Raw genomic sequence first — 23,351 nt, 5'->3', positions numbered from 1 at the left:
TGACTATTTCTACTGTCTAGGGTTTCTAACTAGGGCATATAAATTAGTCTTAATCCAAACTTGGATAAACCAAGATCATTGTGTTCTCACTGGGAAGTATTCTATTTTAATTCTGCATTTGTTCCTTTTTTTCATGTGGTCACAGGGGAATTTTTAGACTTCAGTAATTCCTGTGTAAAATACCTGAAACTCTTCATGTGGTTAAAAATTCAAAGTTTTAAACATCTATTAAGTGAAGTAGGGTATTTTAGTAGCGATCTCTAAATGAAGAAAGTAATAAATTTTCAGAAGCAGTTTAGAAAGGCCAAATTAATGTTTAAATGAAGATTCTCTGTGGGGTATGGAAGGTTAGTGGTCATTAAGTCCTGTGATTACATCTTCTGAAGACTTGTTTGCATTCTTTTCTTTTTTTCCCCTATTGCGTATACCTCTGTACAGGAGCCTATGGTCAAGTAGAGGGACACAGAATCACTGCCAAGTTGATATAGGTTGTTCTGCTGTTGTTTAGTTGTTTGTATTATCGCTGACCCCATCACATTTCTCTTGCGTTACTGCAATAATGTCCCAACTATTGCAGCGGTGTTCTCCTATCTTCTGTCCCCCAGTATCTTCTTGTAAGTCTGCCTTCCACATTGTCACCAGTTAACTTTCTAAAAACATTGTTTATTATATACTGAGTTCTCTGTGGCCTTCTAGATAAAGACTACACACCTTATGACCCTCTGCAACCTTGCCACAAGCTTCCTTTCCTGACATAATTACTGCCATTTCATGCTTATTCATCCTTCTTATTCCCCTTGCCCTGACCACTCAGGACTTCTGGTTATCTAAATGTGCTTTGTACATTCATGCCTTTATACGCGCTCTTCTCTTTGCTCGTTGGTACCTTTATTCCCACTTTTTCGCCTGGCAAATTCTGGTTGCCACTAAGTTTGCAAGTTTGTTGTTCTTTGTGATCTCAGAGGATTTTGATTTTACACATTTTCTTGCTTCCTCCCTCGTGAATTCCTTAAAGTCAGGGGCTAAGTCTTAATTAATTTCTTTGTCTTTGTACCCTTTGTTTCGGCTGGCAGAATTGTTAAATGAACGTAACTGGTTATATTTAAATGCACTTTACTTGTTTTTAGGTGAGATGTGTTATTCCTCTGTTTGTAGGGGGCTAGAGTGGTGTCTGTTAAGCTTGTGTGATACTTTGATTCGTGTGGGCACTTTATTTTATTTTTTTTTTAAGATTTTATTTATTCATAGAGACACAGAGAGAGAGAGAGAGAAAGAGAGAGAGAGAGAGAGGCAGAGACACAGGCAGAGGGAGAAGCAGGCACCAAGCAGAGAGCCTGATGTGGGACTCGATCCAGGGTCTCCAGGATCACACCCTGGGCTGCAGGCGGCGCTAAACCGCTGTGCCACCGGGGCTGCCCCATGTGGGCGCTTTAAAACATACTGTGCTATTTGAATTTGAGTATATCTACGTTTACATATGATATGTAAATACAGAGATTGTTGGTGTTCCGAGAATTAATAGATTATTTTTTTCAAAGATATGTGTTCTTTTATGTTAAATTATTGGACTGAATCCCTTTACTCCTATGTAATTGTGAGCAGAATACAATATTACCTCCTAAAAAGTGAGTTTAGGTTTCTTATTTGCTTTTTTTTTTCCAATGATAATATTGAATTGAAAGTTGAAAATTGCATACTCCTGGTATTCATAATAACTTTAGTTGCTTGAGGATGCAGGTGGTCTGGCTTTTCTGGTTTATCCTAGCAAGTAGAATGACATTTTAAAAATTCATTGGAAGTCTCTGAACTTGAGTTTTTATATGTTATGTTTTAAAAGATTTTGCTTGCTGCTTTTCCTTTGGGGTGTCTGTGTGTGTGTGTGTGTGTGTGTGTTTTAAGCAATCTTTACCCCCATCTGGTACTTGAACTTACAGCCTAGTGATCAAGATTTTTTTTTTTAAAGATTTTATTTATTCATGAGAGACACACAGAGAGAGAGAGAGGCAGAGACACAGGGAGAGGGAAAAGCAGGCCCCACACAGGGAGCCCGATGTGGGATTCGATCCTGGGACTCCAAGATCGCGCCCTGGGCCAAAGGCAGGTGCCAAACCGCTGAGCCACCCGGGGATCCCGCGATCAAGATTTTCATGCTATGCCGTCTGAGCCAGCCAGGCGCCTCTCTGCTTTTGTTTTTGAGGCTCCCATCACTCTCCTCCCCCCAAACCCACAAATTGTAGTCCTTTTCACCGATGCCCTGACCAGTATTGTGCTCAATTTAAGTTAGTGTGAATTCACTCCAAAAAAAAAAAAAAAAAAAAAAAAAAGTGGCTTTTTGTAATATAAAGAAATTACTAGTAGAGAAAAATTTTTATGACTTTAGAAGGAGTGAAAAAGTAAAAGACCACAATGATTATTTAGCTGTAAGTAAGAGATGTAATAGGAGATGTAGTGTATCAAGCTGTAAATAGGAGAATTTCATGCTGGCTTATGGCTAGTTTCCACTCCCTTCCCCCACTTTTCATCTCCTGGAATTTTGAAGGGAGGAAACCAGTTATGATACAGTATTTTTCCTTTGCTCTCCTCCCCTTCTTCAGTTCATTTGTTCCAGGGATGTATTTGGAAGCTGTTGTGTTGGGAGTAAAATATGAGAAGGAAAGATAACTCATTTGTTGTTAATCAGGGACATTCCATGCTTTGGGGAGATTTTATACTGAAGTGTTTCCTGTTGACTTTTGCTGTCTGCAGTAGACAGGCAAACTTTACTTTCTTTTTAGTTTATTATTATTATTTTTTCCCTTTGCTTTCTAAGGCCACTTATAAGTAAATTTCTAAATACTACAGCCTATGTATTATTTATTAATATTACATATATAGTGTTGTTTGTTTTTAGGATGTACTAAGTAGAGTCAGTAAAGAAAGTTTGCAAGGACCTTGAATATAAAGAACTACTTTCTTAGCAGACATGTTTAGGTAATTATATAATATGGAAAAATCATAGAATTTCAGAGTCAGTTGAACACTGTCATATTTGTCAATGAAAATGGAAACTGAGGCACAGTGAGATGAAGTGAATCATATTGAGAAAAAATGCTAAGCTATTTCCGTAATTTCTAGACAAGTGCACTATCCTCTCTGTCTATATTTCCCAAGCTTTTAATCAAGGAAACCATCGTAAGTCCCATTTCTTGAAACATTTTGCCTATCAAAAAGTACATATTAACTAATAATTTGTTTTCTTATATTTTATTTTTCATACATCAAGCTGTCAATCAGCTTTGAGTCAGTATTTTAAAACTACTAACATGAGTCTAGACAAAGGCAGAGATACTTGAAACTACCTCAGAGAAGGCTGAGTGTATGGTTTCTCACAGATGTTCTGAAAAATGGGAACTGGCTCAAGAAGCACCTGTCCTTTCTTTGTAGACACCTGGAGGTCTAGTGACCTCAAGTGAGGAATTACTGTACTAAATGTTACCTTTCCTAAACTGTAGGTTTGTGGGACTTGCTGGGGATTGGATTGTCTGTTTATGGATGCTCTGAGAATTTTTTCATTGTCTCAGAGACTGTTAGGTGTAGAAGGGAACCTTTGAAGTAATCTGGTCTAGACTGTTTTAAAAAAGCTTTACTGAGATATAATTCACATACCATACAATTAACCTACTTAAAGTTTTTTAGTATATTCATGGGGTTTTATAATCGTCACCACTTTAACTTAAGAACATTTTTGCTCCTCCAAAAAGAAACTATACTTATTAGCAGTCACTTTCCATAATTTTCTCCAGCCTTAAGCAATTACTTTCTTTCTCTATAGAAATGAAATTTGTAAGAATGGAATCATATGTGGAATAAATGGAATCATAAATGGAATAAAATGTGTGGTTTTCTGTGACTGGCTTTTACTTAGCATAATGTTTTCAAGGTTTATCCATGTTATAGCATCAGTACTTCATTCCTTTTCATTGGTACATAATACTCCGTCGGATGGATATCCTATCACATTTTATTAATCCACTTATCAGTTGATGGACTTTTTGGCTATTATGAATAATATTCCTTTGAACATTCATGTATGAATTTTTGTGTGGACTTATGTTTTCATTTATCTTGAGTATAAACCTGGTAGTGAAATTGCTGGGTTATATGGTAACTCTGTGTTTAATTTTTGAGGAACTTTCAAGTTGATATCCAAAGTGGCTGCACCATTTTATATTTCCACTAGCAGTCATGTTATGAAGGTTTCAGTTTCTCTGCTTTGTTGCTAATGCTTGTTACTGTCTGTCTGTGATTATAGCCAACGTATTGGGTGTGAAGTGGTATCGTTGTTGTGGCTTTTATTTGCATTTTTATAATAGTCTGTGCTATTGAGTATTTTTTCATGTGCTTATTAGGCATTTGGAGACATGTCTATTCAGATCCTGTGACCATTTTTTAATTGGGTTATTTGTCTTATTGCATTATAAGAAGTCTTTATATGCATATATATATATATGTTATTTTATTTGCAAATATATGTAACATTTGCAATATTTTTCTCACTCTTGAAGAGTCATCTGAAGTGATTCAGACATGCATTAAATTTTGAGACTTACTGAAGTGGTAGAAAGAATAAGAATAAGGACTTTGAAGGTAGACCAGAGATTGAAACCCAACTCTGCCACTTATTAGTTGGGTAATCTTGGACAAGTTACTAAGGTTCTGCGAGCCTCATATTTCATGTATGTAAAACAAGGTTAATGCTTGCCTTTTTGCTTTTCTGTAAAAGTTAAATGAGATAAGTGAAATGCTGAGCATGGTAGATCTTCAGTATTGGTAGGTGCTGTTGTTAATAGAAATTGGAACCTGGGAAGCATGTTGTCTTATTCAAGGTAACAGTGGAGATTATTGTGTTTCATTAATTCTAAGAAGCACAATTGTTTTTTGTTTTCTTTTTTTTTACATTCTTCCGAAATTCACATACATCTTATAGTTGCTTTTGGCTTTGATGTGTAGTTGTCAGTGTCTCTTTATGTGTAGAACTTGCAGAAACGATTTGGCAGGCTTGAAAGAAAATCCCAGAGATAATGGTTGGAATACAAATGTTGGGTCATCTGGGCTTTTGATGGCACAGAGGATGATATAATGTGGAAAGATAAAGGTATCAGTGATTGATTTAAAAATTGATTCAGAAGAGCTTGACTCCTGAGTGTGACCAGTTTATGCATCAATTTATCTTTTTAAAATTATGAATGAGTAATATATCCTAAAGATCTGACTAAATAAGTTTAAAAGCATGTTTTTAATAAGTATGACTAAAAACTGTAAGTGATAGGGTATTGTATCAATTTAGTTGGTAGCATTTTTTCTTGGTGGAACATGATGTGTCTTGGAATCAGTGTTGTTGTTTTTTTTAAAGATTTTATTTATTTATTCATGAGAGACACAGAGAGAAAGAGAAAGAGAGAGAGAGAGGCAGAGACACAGGCAGAGGGAGAAGCAGACATCATGCAGGAAGCCCGATGCGGGACTGGATCCTGGGACTCCAGGACCACACCCTGGGAGGAAGGCGGGTGCCAAACTGCTGAGCCACCCAGGGATCCCCAGTGTTGTTTTTGATATGATAAAAACTGGAACTAGCTGATCAGATACTGGACCGAGGTCTTTTTTATTCATTCGAAAATTGTATTACTTCTCAATTCACTGTTTGTTCTTTTTTTTTTTTTTATTTTCAAATTTTTTTTTTTGTTTGTTTAGAGGAGGAGGGAATGGGGGGGGGTAGAGGTAGAGGGAGAGAGAAAATTAGTTTAGTTTCAGAGGTAGAATTCAGTGATTCATCAGTCTTATACCCACTGCTCGTTATATCATATGCCCTCTTTAATGTCCATTACCCGGTTACCCTGTCCCATCACCTCCTTCCCCTCCAGCCACCCTCAGTTTGTTTCCAATTATTAAGAGTCTCTTGTGGTTTGAGGAGAGAGAGAATCATAAGCATGCTCCATGCCCAGTGTGGATCCTGACTTGGGGCTTGATCTCCCTGAGATCGTTACCTGAACTGAAATCAGGAGTCAGATGCTTAAATTGACTGAGCCACCCAGGTGCCCCTCTCAATTCAGTGTTCTTTAAAATGAGAACTTAAGGGATCCCTGGGTGGCTCAGCAGTTTAGGATGATGTCCTCATCTTAAACCCTGCCTTCGGCCCAGGGCGTGATCCTGGAGTCCCGGGATTGAATCCCACATCAGGCTCCCTGTATGGAGCCTGCTTCTCCCTCTGCCTGTGTCTCTGCCTCTCTCTCTCTCTGTGTCTCTCATGAATAAATAAAATCTTAAAAAAAAAAAAAAATGAGAACTTAAAAATGATGTAAACATGAGGGGGAGAATTTTTAAAAATAGGTCTGCATGGAAAAAAATCAAGTAGGACCATACTTAACATTTCTTTGAATGAGAGGGGGAAAAAAAAAGATTACCTGATTTTAAAATGAAAAGATAGGGGATCCCTGGGTGGCTCTGCGGTTTGGCGCCTGCCTTTGGCTCAGGGCGTGATCCTGGAGACCCAGGATCGAATCCCGCATCAGGTTCCCTGCATGGAGCCTGCTTCTCCCTCTGCCTGTGTCTCTGCCCCTCTCTCTCTCTCTCTCTTTGTCTCTCTCTCTCTCACTCTCTCATGAATAAATAAATAAAATCTTTAAAAAAAATAAAATGAAAAGATAAAATGGAACTTTAACTGACTAAATGAATTTACATTTTAAATATAGACGTTCACAGTTCTGGAGAGGAGATTAAGAATAGGAGGTACAAACTAGGCAGAGGAGGAAATAGGGAAATACTGTTTGAGAGAATCTGTTTACTAAAACTTTTTGTCACAGATCACTGCTTACTTGAAAGAGTCAGTTTTAACAATACCTTTTCCTATTGCTATTTAATGGTTTATGAGCTCATAAGGCATTGTTCATAGATTCTTATCTGCTCCTAAAATACAAAGATTTCAGTCTGGATGGGATGGCTTTTGCAACCCGATGTAGGAGAAGTTGTTTTATGATTTATAGATGTGAAAACAGAGGATACTTTCGTGAGCCAGATGAAGTTGAACTAAGGCTTGCTTAGTAACCCAAGTTACCCACCACTTGGGTTAAGAATAGAAATGTTGAAAGAATTTTTGTGTGCATTTTTAAAATTTGGTCTTTTAAAGCATACCCAATATATAAATAAGAGAAATGGTGAAGGTGATCTGTGTGGTAGGATAGCTGTGATATGTTAGAATGAGCACTAGCTTAGAGGCATACTACCTGGGTATGAATCCTAGTCTTAATCTCTTATTAACTGTGTGACTTTTTCTTTTAAAGATTTTATTTATTTATTCATGAGACACACACAGAGAGAAAGAGAGAGAAAGAGAGAGAGAGAGAGAGAGAGAGAGAGAGAGGCAGAGACACAGGCAGAGGGATAGGCAGGCTCCATCCATGCAGGTAGCCCCATGCAGGAGTAGATCCTGGATCTCCAGGATCAGGCCCTGGGCTGAAGGTGGCGCTAAGCCGCTGAGCCACCAGGGCTGCCCTAACCGTGTGACTTTGGCCCTAAATCACCACAGGTCACTTAAACTTCTCTGAGCCTCATGTATCTTATCTGTAAAATGGTAATAATTATGATATCTAATGGGATTATTTTGATAATTGAAACAAAGTAATACATATGAAAGCTCTCTTGCATAGTGTGTGGAACATGATAGATGCTCAGTAAACACATGTAGATTGTAATTTTGTTAAGTAATTGAGAATATTAATTCAAAATTATGGTCTGTGATTTATCCTCTTAAGAGTGAACTTGTGGGTTAAAAATGCAATGATCCTCAAAGATAAATCGCTTAAGTAGTACTGAAGAATTTCCTTCACCAAGTTCAGTAGTCCTGGGTACTTTCTATTTTTCTGCATGTTGGTTATGATTCTTCTCATCATTGCTGGATGGCTTCTGCAGCTCCAAGCATGATAATTTTATACAAAAATGTTGGTGGAGGGATCCCTGGGTGGCTCAGCGGTTTGGCGCCTGCCCTTGGCCCAGGGCGTGATCCTGGAGTCCCGGGATCGAGTTCCGCATCGGGCTCCCTGCAAGGAGCCTGCTTCTCAGACCTCTGCCTGTGTCTCTGCCTTTCTCTCTCTGTATGTCTATCATAAATAAATAAATAAATCTTTAAAAAAATGTTGGTGGAGGAAGAGGAGGGAAGGACAGTTTATCTTTTTTTTTTTTTTTTAAAGATTTATTTATTTATTTATTCATAGAGACAGAGAGAGAGAGAGAGGCAGAGACACAGGCAGAGGGAGAAGCAGGCATCATACAGAGAGCCTGACGTGGGACTTCATCCAGGGTCTCCAGGATCACGCCCTGGGCTGCAGGCAGCGCCAAACCCCTGGGGCTGCCCGACAGTTTATCTTTAAAGCAAATTTTCCCTCCCCTCTTTCTTCTGAAAAGACAATTTCTACCAGAAATTATTGCGTAGACTTTGTCTTATTTTACTGGCTAAGTTTGCTTCATCTGCCTATACATGCCTAGTTGCAAAGGAGGCTGGGAATATGATTATATTGTTAGAGAGGTAGTCTGCTAGCAAGAAATAAACTATTGGTGGCAGTAATATGGCTTTTGCCACATTACTGGTTTGCCCTGTTTCCACAGGGACCAATTTCTAAGTTACTTCTAGTGTTTCTCATGAAAGTGTAAAAAATGTGTTGGTGTTTAATTGTGAAAGATATACCTGAAATAAGGAATTCTGTAGAAAACACTTGTATCCCCTCCTACCAACTTCTTTTGAATTCAGGGTCTTAGGTCAAGAGAAGATTTTATTATTTGCCATAGTTATGGGACCAACAGGCCAGCGGGTTCATAGTATTCTCTTAGCAGTACAGGAGCAGTTAAATATCTCACCACTTTTGGTCTTCTGATAATTTAGAGAAATGGTGGCCTAAGGGCCCTCCAGGCAGTTGTGGTTTTGCTGAACTTCTTTTACTTCTCAGGTGAAATCATTAATAAGTAGTGAAGTGGCTAAACTGAAAGCAGAGAAGGACAAATAAGAGCTAGAATTACTCCTACCTGAATAATTTGCCCCTTAATAATTGAGGGTTGGCAATTCAGTCTTGGAAATATAATAAAGTACTTGAGGAGGCCTGTGGTAAGTTGATGTTTTTCTTTGTAAATTTTTTGAATGTTCATTTGAATCTCACAGATGCCGTTTGGTTTTTTTTGGTGTCAGTCTTCAGGAATAATCTGATGTATATGCAGGAGTTAGTTTCTAAGTCCGGTTTGTGCTGTCCATTCTTCAGTGACTAATTTGGGAACTAGGCACAGAAACTTGTAACCCTGTCTTTTGTTCCATTGCTGCAGATTTCCTGTCATGTGTTGGTCAGGACTGACTTAACAGAGCCTTAGCTGATAGTTTTATTTTGTCTTATTTTGTCTTCACAGTATTCCTTGGTCTAGCTTTATTTTGACATTCCATTTGATCTTTTTTTTGGCATTCACATGTCATCCAGATGTTTTCTTGTTTTGTGAACTTTGACATAATCCTAATTCAAAAAGAAAATGTTATTTCTGGTGTTAGGAAAAGTGTTACCATGTCAGTGATTCCACAGGAAACAATTGGGAACATATATCCCTTGATTATATTTTAGCAGTATTTATTTTTCCCTCTTTGGTGGTTGGAGAATGGGGGCAAAAGGCAGAGACATATTATTATGTTCCTTTTTTTTATGTTTTGAATTTTGAGTTATGTGAATTTTACCTACTCTGAAGACTAAAATTAAGTGATGCAGTATTGGTTAACATTCAGCTTTTAATAAATTTTTAATGACTTTTTTTATATTAGTAGACTTTGAAGTTTATTTCTAATATGTACAAATATTAAGAGTACTTGATTTATAAACTTCTTTTCTTAAAATGACTGATCTTCAGCTAGTTATAGTTCAGAGTTGGGTAAACAGGCTCTGTGTACTACTGTGTTTTTTTCTTTCTGCATCATGGAATTGTTTTATTCTGAAACAAGTACACATATTAGGTGGTTAGATTCTTGTCCAGTCTCAAATTTTATTTTAGCTAACTTTATCCAGAGATTTTACATTATAGTCATATTTTAAAATATTATTTCTCTGATAAAATGTCTTTTACATTATAAGCCAATTTCTTCCGTGGGGGAATTGTTTTTTGTTTTACTGTAGAGGTATTTTATGTAATAGTTTCCTTAGCTATATTGAACAAATTGAATATTTTTTAGTAAGTACTATCTTTTCTTCTCTTGCATTTTTAGTTGTACCTCTTTCTGTTTTTCAAATGGGTGTTCCGAGGTGTTACACCATGCATCTTTAATTTATCACTGTATAGAGTTAATATTATACCATTCCACCTAAGACACTTATAACAAGTCCAATCCTAATTACTTCATCCCAGACTTTGTGCTGCATACTTTATAAACTTCATAATACGATGTTAGTTTTGCTTTAAACACAGTTCTCTTTTGAAGAGATTAAGACATAGAAAAAAGTCTTTTATAGTTACCAACTTTGACTTTTCTTTCTTTTCTCAGACCGGTGCATAGGTTTGAGTTTCCATCTGGTATCATTTCCTTTCGGGCTGAAGAATTTCCCTCAGCATTTCTAGTGCAGTTTTACTGGTGATAATTCTTTTAGCTTTCACTTGTCTGAAAATGTCTTTATTTCACCCTCATTTTTTGAAGATAATTTTTGCAGGGTAGTGAGATTGGGTTGACAGTTGGGTCACTCCATTGTCTTTGACTTTTATTGTTTCTGATGAGAAGTTACCTATAATTTACATGCTTGTTCTCTTCTGTGTAATGTGCCTTTTTTCCTCACTAGTAGCATCTTTCCCCTTTATCTTTGTTTTTTTTTGCAGTTTGAATGTGATGTGACTAATGTGGTATCTTTGTAATCATCCTGCTGGCAGTTCACTGAGCTTTTGGGATCCATAGGTGATGTTTTTCAACAAATGTGGAAACTCTGGGGCCATTATTTATTTCTTCAAATATTTTTTTCTGCTCCATTTTCTCTTCTTTCCTTTTTGGATTCCAAGGATTTGCATATGTTAAACTGTTTGGTAATAATCTGTATTCAAAAAAAAATAATCTGTATTCAAGTAGATAGTTTCTGTTGATCTGTTTTCTGGCTCATTGGCCCTTCTGTTATTAAAAAAATTTTTTTGAAAAGGTTATTTTATTAGAGCATGAGCAGGGGGAGGGGCAGAGGGAAAGAGAGAGGGTCCTCAAGCAGAGTCCCTACCGAGTACAAAACTGACTCGGGGCTCAGTCCTAGGACCCTGAGACCATGACCTGAGCTGAAATCAAGAGTCGGATGCTTAACTAACTGAGTCACGCAGGTGCCCTTGTAATTCTTTTTTAATATTTTATTTTTAAGTAATCTCTACATTCAATGTGGGTCTCCAACTCATAAGCCCAAGATCAAGAGTTTCTTTTTTTTTTTTTTTTTTTAATTTTTATTTATTTATGATAGTCACAGAGAGAGAGAGAGAGAGAGGCAGAGACACAGGCAGAGGGAGAAGCAGGCTCCATGCACCGGAAGCCCGACGTGGGATTCGATCCCGGATCTCCAGGATCGCGCCCTGGGCCAAAGGCAGGCGCCAAACCGCTGCGCCACCCAGGGATCCCAAGATCAAGAGTTTCTTGATGCTCTACTGACTGAGCCAGCCAGGCATCCCTCTTCTGTAATTTTCAATCTACTTTTAAGCCTATCCAGTGAAATTTTCATTTTTGATACTGTACTTTTAAGTGCTTTGAACATATTTATTGCCATTTTATTTATTTATTTATTTATTTATTTAATTGCCATTTTATTTTTTTATTTTTTTATTTTTTGGTTTTTATTTTATTTATTTATGATAGGCACACAGTGAGAGAGAGAGAAGCAGAGACATAGGCAGAGGGAGAAGCAGGCTCCATGCACCGGGAGCCCGACGTGGGATTCGATCCCGGGTCTCCAGGATTGCGCCCCGGGCCAAAGGCAGGCGCCAAACCGCTGCGCCACCCAGGGATCCCTCATTGCCATTTTAAAGTTCTTGCCTGTTATTTCCATCCCTGGAGTCTTCTTGTGGTCTATTTCTTTTGGCTACTTCCTGCCCCCTGCCATTATGAATCACACTTTCCTGCTTATTTGCATATCTAGTAATTTTTTATTATTTGGATGGCACATTATAGGAAGTCTCATTTATGTTGTCTTTAAAGAGTGTTGAATTTTCACATTTCCATTGAAAGCCTGTGTGCCAAGGGTGTGCAAAAATGTCTCCATTCTGGCTCCACTCTGGCTGAACTGGAATTCTGATATCTCTCAGCAGTTCTGTAGCCATCTATTCAGCTCTCAGGCTTGTAGCAGTGATTCTTCTAGGCCTTATGGAGTCTTACCCTGGCTTACATGTAGCCTGATACTCCCAGTCAAAGGTGCCCAAGGAACCCCCAAACCCCCATGCAAATTTCTGGAGCCACCCCTTCTGCATTGTTGTCTACTTTCCAATATCCTATCCTATAAAGTCTAGGCACTCCGTTAGCCCAAAACTCTGATTTCTCAATTCAGTGAGACCATCATGCTTGGCTTAGGCTTTACTTCCCTATGATGCAGTTGGGAAAGTGTCCCAGGCAGAAAGCTGGAGCAGATGTGGTATACCTAGACTGCCAGTTATTTCAGTCCTGAAAGTAGTAGAGTCATATATTTTGTCTAGTTTGAGATGTTACTCAAGGAGGACTAATCTGATATCAGTTACTTCATCGTGGCTAGAAAAAAGTCCATTTCTTAAATGTATGGGAGGAAGATATTTAACTGTCCTTAAATACATAAGTAAGATAATGTATTTATACATATATAATATCTATATATTCCTAATTTATCTTCTGCTTTTAGATGTATGAGTTTGGATATTCAATATATAAATGTATTCTGTGGCACAGGAATTTTTTAACAGCTTTATTAAGATCTAATGACCATGTAATTCACTAATGTAAAGTGTATAACCCAGTGGCTTTTTTAGTGTATTCAAGGTTGTATATCCATTACCACAAGAATTTTAGAACATTTTCATTACCACAAGAAGAAAGCTCACATGTCTTAGCTGTTACCTTTCCTCTTACCCCCATTTGCCCAGCCTTAGGCAACCACTAATTTGCTTTCCATAGATTTACTTGTTTTGGACATTTTATAAAAATGGAATCATACAATATGTGGTCTGTTGCAACTGGCTTCTTTTACTTAGCATAATGTTTTTGAGGCTCATCGATCATTATAACATGATCATTATAACATAGATCATTATAACATCTATCAATACTTCGTTCCTTTTTATTGCTAAATAATATTCCATTGTTTGGATATACCACATTTTATTAATACATTCATTAGTTGATGGACATTTGAGTTGTTTCACTGTGGCTATGATGAATAACACTTTTATGAACATTCACGTGCAAGTTTTTTTCATGTACGTGTGTTTTCGTTTCTCTTGAGTATATGCCTAGGAGTGGAATTGCTCAGTAATGTGTTAGCTGTGTTTTTTTTTTTTTCCATTTTTTAAAAGATTTTATTCATTCATGAGAGATACAGAGAGAGAGAGAGAGAGAGAGAGAGGCAGAGACACAGGCAGAGAGAGAAGCAGAGGGAGAAACAGGCTCCATGCAAGAAGCCCGATGCGGGACTCCATCCCGGGCTCCAGGACCAAGTCGTGGGCCGAAGGCAGGCACTAAACCGCTGAGCCATCCAGGGATCCCCCTGTTAGCTGTGTTTGTTCAAGGAACTGCCAGGCTGTTTTCCAAAGAGACTATACTGTTTTACATTCTCATCAGCAATCTATGAGGCTTCTGATTCACATCCTTGTCAACACTTGTTGCTGAACACTAATTATATCTAAAAGCCTCCCAGCAGCTATGCTTCTATAATTTTTATTATTACTCCCATTTTATAGATGAATCTGAGGCTCAGAGTGGTTAAGTGACTTGCTGAGGATCAGAACTAAGAAATGGAAGACGTGGGTTTGAATGTGGATGTATGTCTGACTTGAACATTTAAGTTCTTTCTCTCATTGAAAACTGTCTCTAAAGGTATTTGATAATAGCAGTCTAAATCAACTGAAATTTTCATAGTCTTTCCAAGCATATTTTCTCATCCTTTATTAGATTTTGTCAGGAATCCATGGAACATAGGACCATCATTTCCCTGGTTTTAAGCTGGACTCAGTTTTCTTGAAAGTAGAAAACAGATATGTTTCACCTGGGATTATTTTAAATAATTGGGGTACACACTATTTTCAGTGCCCACTGTGTCCAGAGTATAGTATCTTGTTTCAAGAACTACTACTTAGAATAGATAACAAAGAAGAGGTGTAAGATTCAGTGCCTTGCACATCTTTTAGTCTGGCTGATTAGTATAGGAGTGGAAGAAGATACATGGTCTGGAGTTTCATGTTTTTTCAGATCCAGGCTTGTTGAAGGATTGTGTAAAACACTGAACTTCTAGGGAATCTCTTGGCTCTTCTGATAATTATATTTGGGATTTAGGTTATATTTCAAGATACTTGCATAGTCAAAAATACCGTCTATCTTTTTTTGATGTAAGTTAAGATATAAGGCAGTTTTGTGGAAATTGAATGAGGGATACAAAGTTTTTGAATAGCTAAAGTCTTGCTATCCAGCAAGGGCTTTTTTTCTGGCCACCTAATTATGTTTATTTTCAAGTTTTTGGTAGTATACCTAAAGCAAAATATACTCCACAAATAGCTTAGAATCAGCTTATTTTGGGTGAATGAAAATACTTCACATTAGTTAATAAACTCCTTTAATTAAAAAGAATCTTCTTTAGATGTTTGAAACCAGTAAGTGATAAAAGTTACTGAAATGCTTCTTTCCTAGAAAGTAAATTGCTGTTAGTCAGTGACATTGGCTAATATTTTGTATAGCTATACAATATCTGTACTCTGATGAGGACAGATTCTCTTCTCAAGAGACATAATGATCCTAAATGTACTTGTAGGAAAATACCAGACTTTCAGAGTTCCATTAGTTTATAAAAAATATAAAAGAATAATAGTAAAAAATTACAATAATTTGTTAAAATTTTAAAAATGGCTTTGACAATGCATGTTTTGTTAATGTAGTGCTTTTTTGTCATTGATCTCGATCTAGTCTTGATATATTAGTACACATGTATTAAAATTAAGTCTTCAAACCTCCTGTATGCTATGCATCAGTAACATTTTAAGGAAGGAAAAAGCAAGAAAAAAAAAGACCTTGGTGTTTATTTTTATGTAATTTTGCCAGGCAGAAGGCAAAGTTTTATGATATATCTTTTAAATGTATAATATAATTCAAGGATAAGGAATATGATGTCTCATAGTAAAATGTTTAAAGATAAATAATGTAGTAAAAATTAACAACTTTTATGTATATTTATAGAAACAGCAAAAATTTTCATTTGATTAAAATGTTTGATATGTTTTCTGCCAGGATCTCAAAGGAATGTGTGTTCCATTTTAATAAAAGATTATCTTACTAATAAATGTCTCCAACTCTTTTCCTGGCAAAGGAAACTTGGCATATTAAATTGGGTCTTAAACATGAAATATCATACATGAAAACATTTAAAGCCATGGTGTTCATTAATGAAGTTGGTTATAGATCTCCTGACAAGTCAGTTTTGGCAACTTGGTGAATATTGACTGATCTTAATGGAAAGTAATTTTTTTACTTAAAAATAGAATTTTGGCTGGGGGTTTTAACCTCTTTTTCCCCAGGTCTTCGTGTGTGTGTGTGTGTTTGTGCGCGCGCGTGCGTGCGTGTGTGTGTGTGTATGCGCCATGATATCAATACTTTTGAAAAATGAGAGGACATAGTAATCTATTGTCATGCAATTTTTACTAACTTGACCTAAATACTATTTAAAGGATGTTATGATAAAAAAACTTTGGAAGATGTCTGTGACTCTCTTCGTCTTAGGGTTTATTCATGACAAACCTGACTTCAGTTTGTGATAAAAATTATCTCTTTTCAGGTAATATAGTTTGAGGATGTTATTTCTCTTTATTTATAGTGAATGTATCAAGAGCTGAAAGGCTAAGTAGTTCAGAGATGCCCAATTAAAATAACTTAGTTGGTCAACACAAATAACTAGAGAAAAAACAGCTTTATTTAGAATGCATTTGATCAGTCTCAGAAGTGATGCTCCTCAATCTCTGTGATGTTGGGAAGTGGGGTGTGAGGGAGAAGGATGGTTATGTTGGGGTGTGAGGGAGAGGGATGGTTATGTGATGAGAAAGATCATAAAGCTTTTTCAGATTCCTGAATATTGCCCTCACAAGGTGGTGACATTAGCTTCTTTGAAATATTTTGAATTCTCAGAATTAAACATAGCTTTAAAGTAGGTTCCAACAACGCATTGTATAAGTAAGAGTCTCCTGTGCACTTTACAAAATTAGATTCGTAGGTCTTACTCTTGAGATTCAGAGTTGGTAGATTTGGGTAGAGGCCTGCGCATATGCATTTTTAAAAGCATAGTTGATGATTCTTATTAGTAAGTAAGGATGAGAACTACTGTTCTAGGAGTTATCACTGTTGTTTAAGATGCATTTCAGATTTTTTTTCCTGAACTGAGGCATTCCATATCCTTGTCTAACAGATACTGCGGGAGAGATGGATTTCCAAGACGTATAAAATTCTCAATTGGATAATCAACCTTGAATAAATGAGAGTAGATTCTTTGTTGGTTGAAAATGTCAGTGAAATAATTTTTAAGTTTATTTTACTTTGGTTTGACTTGTTATTAGGTGTTTTTCTCCCTTTTATGTGTATATAATTTTTAAAAACTATATATAAATTGATTTAATTATTATGTTTCTGTTTTTGGTGGGGTAAGGATGAGTAATTTTATAATTCTCTGATTCTCAAACTGTTCTCTGGACTAATAGTGTCAATAGCAACTGGGGATTTGTTGGAAGTGTAATTTCTTAGGCTTTATCTCAAACCTACTGAATCACAAATTCTGGGAGTGGGACCTAGTAATCTGTGATTCAGCAAGTCCTTTTAGGTGATTCTCATGTATATTAAAGTTTGAGAACCACTGTTATAAATTATAATAACTATTATTTACAGTAGTGTTTTATTTTTTACTAACCTAGTACTTAACCAGGTAATCCATTGTTCCATATTTTTTCCAATGTTTTACTTTAGATAATGCTGCAATGCTTATTTTTGTACACCCCCCTCAATACCCACACATCCACACAAAGTATCAAGAGATACAGATATGTCCTGGTCTTTAAAAAATATTTATACTGGGATCCCTGGGTGGCTCAACAGTTTAGCGCCTGCCTTCGGCCCAGGGCATGATCCTGGAGTCCTGGGATTGAGACCCATGTCGGGCTCCATGCATGGAGCCTGCTTCTCCCTCTGCCTGTGTCTCTGCCTGTGTCTCTGCCTTTGCCTCTCTTTCTCTGTCTTATGAATAAATAAATAAATTTTTTAAAAAAATTAATACTTTGTTAAGACTTTATTGTCTTAACCTTTACAAGTTGCTTTTCTTTTTATAAAATGCTTTAACATCTATTATTTTATTTAAATCTCAGCAACTTAGAGGTGTATTATTACTTACTTCATATAGATGAGGGAACTTAAGCCCAAAGAAATCAACTAATTTGTCCAAGATCAAAATTTTTAATTTTTAAATATTTTATTAAAATTGTATGCTTAGAATATATGGGAAGCCTTTTCTGTACCCTCTCTTTTCATATTCCTTTGTTAGGTGTCCTTCCTCCCTGCAGAGTTATAATAATAAACTACCTAGCTTAAGTGGGGCATAACAGAACAGTACTTGAAGCATGAGATGGCGGAGAAAATTGCATTTACCAGGACACCCTTCTGGGAAACATATGAGGGAATAAGCAGAATTGGAGAATCTTCTTGGTGTGTTTATGTGTGTGTGCATGTGTGCGTTGAGCTCTGCAACTTAGGGCTTTTATTCATTGCCCTTCTTCCTTTCAGCAGCATTCTGCCTCTTCTTAAAAGACATTGAATAACAATAAAACTGGCTTGAGAAGGTGCCAGTTCAGCTTTCATGGGGAGCCTGTGTTTTTGTTTTTTTAAATTTTTATTTAGTCATTCATGAGAGACGGGGGGGGGGGGGGGGGGGGGGGGGGGGGGGGGGGGGGGGGGGGGAGAGGCAGAGACACAGGCAGAAGGAGAAGCAGGCTCCATGCAGGGAGCCCGACGTGGGACTCGATCCCCGGTCTCCAGGATCAGGCCCTGGGCCGAAGGCGGTGCTAAACCGCTGGGCCACTGGGGCTGCCCTATATAAGGTTTAAATGGTTGTTTACAAGCACCTGGGTGGCTTAGTTAAGTGTCTGCTTCTCCCTCTGTCTCTCTGCTTTTGCGCTCTCTTTCTCTCAAATAAATAAAAATCTTTATTTTTTAAAAAAGATTTTTATTTATTTATTCATGAAAGACACACAGAGAGAGGCAGAGACACAGGCAGAGGGAGAAGTGGGCTCCCTCGGAGAGCCTAGTGGAAGACTTGATCCCAGGACCCCAAGATCATGACCTGAGCCAAAGGCAGATCCTCAACCACTGAGTCACCCAGGTGCCCTTAATAAATAAAACCTTAAAAAAAATGTTTAGTAACTTTGTAGGATGTGATTCTTCTATCTCTGTTAAAATGTTAAATTCTTAGGCAGTGTTATGATTGGAATTATATTCTGGCCACCAGTTTTTTTAGTTATGCAGAAATTCTGTAACTTCCTATAGCTGTTTCAGTCATTGTACTTAAGAATTCTTTAATATGGGAAATGGGGGCTTAAGAGCCTAACTGGAGGAAATTATTGCTTCATTTTGTTTTTTTCTGTCTTTACTGCCACCCGCCTCCCAACTCCCAGGTCTGGTAGGGAAATTTCAAAATTCTGTAAAATTCTTTCTTTTTGGCTTCCGTTACTTTTTCTGTGAATCAGTAGCGTTCTCCACATGATTTCTAATTTTTATCTCAGTTCTTTGATTTTATGGTTTCTAAGTAACTACAGAAATCTTTGGATGCAAATAAAAATACTTTTATAGAGTCCTGTGAAGATCCAGGCTTTACTTTTGCCAAGGTGACTTTACAGATACTTGTTTTATAAGATACTTTGTCAGATTTATTAGAGTTCCGTAATACTGTACATTTGCTTCATTCAGACTTAACAAATTTAAAAATTATTATTAATTCTGCAATAGGCTATTCATTCAACAGATATTTTTAAAGTAATTGTATGATTGTGTAAAACTTGTAAATGAATTAGAATAATTTGGATTTATTAACACAATTATGTGAAATACCTATTATGAATTTTCCACCACATATTAATAGCCTAATAGTAAACATTTGTTGAGTTCTTTACATTTCTCAAAGTACATTTATATCTGTTTATTTCACTGAATCTTCAGAACAACCTAGTAAGATATATGTGATTTTATAGATATAAGAATTGTTGCTCAAAGAGATGAAGGTACTTATCCAAAGCCAGGATTAGAAAAATTCAGAACTTCTGACTTATAACCTGTTTTCTTTCCACTTCCTTACTGTGTATTTGTTTCTGAGGTCTTCCCTAGGAAAGTTAGGTAGTGATGTGTTATAAGGATGGTGTACTGCAGATAGTGGAAGGTAAGGCAATAAAGTATGGAGATAATGGGAAATTATTACTTTGTTTCATTGTCCTTATTCTCTTTTATCTTTGGCTTCTAATTTTTATCACCAATTTCTTTTTTTTTAAATTTTTTATTTATTTATGATAGTCACAGAGAGAGAGAGAGAGAGGCAGAGACATAGGCAGAGGCAGAAGCAGGCTCCATGCACCGGGAGCCCGACGTGGGATTCGATCCCAGGTCTCCAGGATCATGCCCCGGGCCAAAGGCAGGTGCCAAACCGCTGCGCCACCCAGGGATCCCTTATCACCAATTTCTACAACATACTATTTATTGTGGAAAAAGTCTTAGGTAAAATTGGTTGTAGGTTCTTTTCCCAGCCCCTCCTCCCACCTAACCAGAGCTACTTACTAGCAATTTTGTGTTTTTTAATTGCCCCGATATTTAACTTTTCTCATTTATGGAATGGAAATATCCTTTTCTGTTTTCTTCACAGGGTTGTTGTGAAGGACACATGGAATAAGATGGAAAGGACTTTGAAAATTTTGAAAATTTTACTAACGGGGATTATTGTTGTTGCATGTCAGTCTTTGTGGTTCAGTCCATTGCTGGCCCGCTTTTAAATAAATGTATTCTATTGAAAGTAATGAAACCATATTCTGTAATTTATAATTTCACCATTTAGTACTCTACCTCTCTTGCTTTAATATTAGTAATTTGTACTATCTTCTGATTAGGAGAAGTAGAGTGAAGTGGAGTGAGGCTGGATTAGAATTGCAGTGCAGCTATTAATGCCTATATTATAGCTTGCATTTAATTAATTAATTAATTAATTTATTCATGAGGCGCAGAGAGAGCGAGTGAGAGAGCGAGAGAGAGAGCGAGAGAGAGAGGTGTAGAGATGCAGGTAGAGAGAAAGCAGGCTCCATGCAGGGAGCCTGCTGTGGTACTTGATCCTGGGTCTTCAGGATCCTGCCCTGGGCCAAAGGTGGCGCTAAACTGCTAAGCCACCCAGGCTGCCCTTATTTTTATTTTTTATATATTTTTTATTTTAAAGGAATTTCTACACCCAACATGGGGTTCAGACTCACAACCCTGAGATAAATAGTCACATGCTCCATTAGCCGAGCCAACTTATTTAAGATAAGCTTTTTGCATAGTGGGCAAGTGACTGTTGTCCTCTGGAGCTGTGTGAAGAGTTTAATAACAGAAAACATTTCTTGATATATTTGCCTTATCATTTGCATTGGTAGTAGTTACTGGGACATTAGGCACCTTATTTCAGATATTGCAAAAATAAAGGATGCAGGAATGCTTTTTAAAAATTCAAAGGCGGGATCCCTGGGTGGCGCAGCGGTTTGGCGCCTGCCTTTGGCCCAGGGCGCGATCCTGGAGACCCGGGATCGAATCCCACGTCGGGCTCCCGGTACATGGAGCCTGCTTCTCCCTCTGCCTGTGTCTCTGCCTCTCTCTCTCTCTCTCTCTGTGTGACTATCATAAATAAATAAAAAATAATTTTAAAAAAATAAAAATTCAAAGGCTTTTACAAACCTCTAGTGGAGGATTTGCTTGATTCTTGGGATTCTTAGAGGAATAGCATATCAAGTTAATGTGACTTGTTATAATTAGATTTATGAATATCTAAGATAAATTTACATACACTTTAAAATGTTAATACACCCCTTTTCCTTTTTGGCATTTCTTAACTTTTTTTTCTTGTAAAGTGTATGTATCTGTATTTTATATGTAGGTTTTATATAGATTCATTTCAATTTAATTGAGCATCTGTGTGCCAGCATCAAACTTAATACTTGGGAATACAAAGATGTGTAAGAGAGATAGAAATGCAGGTATTCTCTTTTTTTCTTTCTGTACATATGTTTTCTATTTTGTTTTAATTCCAGCAAAGTTAACATACAGTGTTATACTAGCTTCAGGTGTACAATATAGTGTAATAATAGATAGCATAGAATAACATATATCATGTTAGTATATATATATAGCATATACTACATAGTATAGTGTAATATTGATTCAACAGTTCCATACATTAGTCAGTGCTCCTCATGATAAATGCACTCCTTAATCTTTATCACCTGTTTCACAACATCCCCCCCACCCCCGCTCCCTCAAAACCATTCCATTGTTTTCTATAGTTAAGAGTATGTTTCTTGGTTTGTCTCTCTTTTTTCTGTGCTTAAATTTCACATATGAGGAAATCATATGGTATTTGTCTTTCTCTGACTTAATTTTATTTAGCATTATGCACAGGTATTTTCACAAAAATGTAGTTAGCAGTAAGACAGTGTGTGCTTTGGGAGTGTGGCAGACAACTTGGTCTAGCATAGAGATTTAGGCAATGATTTCTGGAAGAGATGATACCTAATCAAATCTTACAAAGATGGAAGCACATTAAGTTTTTGGAAATGATAAACCAATTTTTTTTATGTCTTTTGCAGATTCTGAAGTAGTGTTACTTAAAAGGATGATAGTTATTTCTTTATTTGCCACCTTGATCATATTTTGTTTTCAACTTTATTGAAGTATAATTAACACAGTAAAAGTCATCCATTTTAATGTAGGTATAGTTTGATACATTTTAGTAGTTGTTTGTAGTTGAATTATCACCACCACACTCAAGATATAGAATATTTCCATCATCCTAAAATATTTCCTTGTGCCATTTGATGCCCTAGCTTCAGATGGCTACTGATCTACTTTCTGTCATTATAGTTGTCTTGTTTCCTAGAATTTCATATAAATGGAATTGTACAGTAGGTACTTTTGTTTTTGACATCTTTTATTAAGTGTAATTTGTTTTTAGTGCAGTGTTACGAGATTCATATATGTTGCATATATTAATATTTCATTCTTTTTTGTTGCTAAGGAGTTTTCCATAGTAAGGGTATACTGAAGTTTATTCATTTACCAGTGGATGGGCATTTCATTGTTTCCAGTTTTCGGCTGTTACAAAGTGTTTAACATTTTTGACTGCTTGTGATATTTGCATACAAGTCTTTGCATGGACATGTTTTCATTTCTCTTGGGTAAGTACCTAAGAGTGTGATTACTAGGTCCTTTAATAAATGTATATTAACTTTATAAGAAACAGCCAAAATGTTTTCACTGCAGCTGTGACATTTGATATTCCTATCAGCAGTGTAGGAGAATTCCAGTTGTGCCATATCCTCATAAGCATTTGATATTGTTGACTTTCTTTCTTTCTTTTCTTTTCTTTTTTTTTTTTTTAAAGATTTATTTATTCATGAGAGACAAAGAGAGGCAGAGACATAGACACAGGCAGAAGCAGGCTCCCTGCAGGGAGCCTGAGGTGGGACTTGATCCCAAACCTTAGGATCATGCCCTGAGCCTAATGGGTGTTCGGTGGTACCTCATTTTAATTTACATTTCGTTAATGACTAGTGATGTTAAACATCTTTTCATGATTGCTGACCCTTTAGGTGATTTCTTTTTTTTTTTTTTTTTAAAGATTTTATTTATAAAAAAAAAAAAGATTTTATTTATTCATGAGAGACACACAGAGAGAGGCAGAGACACAGGCAGAGGGAGAAGCAGGCTCCATGCAGGAGCCCGATGTGGGACTCGATCCCGGGTCCTCGGGATCACGCCCTGGGCTGAAGGCAGGCGCCAAACTGCTGAGCCACCCAGGGATCCCCTTTTAGGTGATTTCTTTTGTGAAATGTTGATTCAGATCTTTTGCCCATATTTA

General features: G+C 36.8%; 1 protein-coding gene across 1 annotated transcript in view; it reads left to right on the top strand.

Moving 5' to 3' along the window:
- FCHSD2 (FCH and double SH3 domains 2) overlaps positions 1-23,351 on the top strand; it is a 302,780-nt gene that overhangs the window by 3,387 nt on the left and 276,042 nt on the right. The gene's annotated exons all lie outside the window — the stretch shown is intronic.

This window comes from Vulpes lagopus, chromosome 15 (assembly GCF_018345385.1).
Source record: "Vulpes lagopus strain Blue_001 chromosome 15, ASM1834538v1, whole genome shotgun sequence".
Classification (NCBI taxonomy): domain Eukaryota; kingdom Metazoa; phylum Chordata; class Mammalia; order Carnivora; family Canidae; genus Vulpes; species Vulpes lagopus.
The sequence above is the reverse complement of the archived record's forward strand: the minus strand, read 5'-3'. Positions and strand labels throughout refer to the sequence as shown.